Source organism: Orycteropus afer, unplaced genomic scaffold (assembly GCF_000298275.1).
Source record: "Orycteropus afer afer isolate SDZICR_OR568_19922 unplaced genomic scaffold, OryAfe1.0 scaffold00010, whole genome shotgun sequence".
Taxonomy (NCBI): domain Eukaryota; kingdom Metazoa; phylum Chordata; class Mammalia; order Tubulidentata; family Orycteropodidae; genus Orycteropus; species Orycteropus afer.
In genome coordinates, this window is record NW_006921597.1 from 20,999,894 (window position 1) to 21,001,197 (window position 1,304).

Genomic DNA, 1,304 nt, shown 5'->3' on the forward strand with positions numbered 1-1,304 from the left:
AACCAGACGGCTGGCGGTTCAAACCCACCAGCCACTCCTCGGAAGGAAGGTTGGGCAATCCTACTTCCGTAGTGATACTGTCTCGGAAACCCAAGGAGGGGTCGCTATGAGTCGGGGCCGACTCGACGGCACATAACAACAACAACAACAATAGTGCTAATACTTTCTGGCTCCAATCCATTCTTTGCACTTGTATTGCCTGAGGTATCTTCCAAAAATGCACCACTCTACTCAAAAACCTTGGATGGCTTGCTCAGTGACATCCTAATTGCCAAAATATAATGACCATTTTCATTTTCCATTGTATCTGATTTTGCTTCGTGGCACTTTTAATCATTTATCCTTTCCTAGAAACTTGAGTTAGGAAGTTTTAAGTAGAGATGTTAATTTCAGTGGGACATAAACAGAGAAAGGGAAAAGGATAAGAGAAACCTTGGGGAAAAAATCCACACCTGATAAAGATGAACCCACAGGAAAGAGGACAAGCAGAGAAGAAGGAAGTAAACCAAGAGAGAGTGGTATATAGAGTATAAGGGAATAATATAGATGTTTGATAAGTGAATAAATTGTGTGACTGATTACTAATGTTCAGAGTATTGTAGAGTACCTAGGTGATCATCCTGTGTAGCTCCTTCACTTGCATTGGAGGAAAACTAAAGCTTTGAAAGAAGTGATTTCCATCTCTTTCCTATTAAGATCTTGTTTTTATACGGTCATTTATACTGAGGTACTTCCTAATTACAACTGATGACCCCAATCCCTAATAAATTATCAAGTTAAAAGTACATTGGAAAAAAAAAATTGAACCTAGACCTTGTGTGTGTGTGTGTCAATTTTTTTCTCTTGATAACAAGAGTTGGTTCACCCAGTGACATTCTAATTGCCAAATTCTATTTATTATTATTATTCCTTAGCATATATGCTCTTTTAGCCTAGACATTTATTTACCCCTAGACATTTGGGATGAGGAGCTCAATGTTGTTTGTTGTTGTTATGTGCCGTCGAGTCGGGCCCGACTCATAGCGACTCCTCCTTGGGTTTCCGAGGCAGTATCACTACGGAAGTAGGATTGCCCAACCTTCCTTCCGAGGAGTGGCTGATAGACATTTATTTACCCCTAGACATTTGGGATGAGGAGCTCAATAGCGAGGTTGAAGTTGGATATCTGCCTTAAATCACCGTCATTCAGTTGCTTCTGACTCATAGCGACCCTAAGTTTTAATAACATCAAACTAAGGTATTATGATAAAGTGGTTAATATATTCAGTGAATACCTACAATAACTTGAAGCTATTACTGTTATT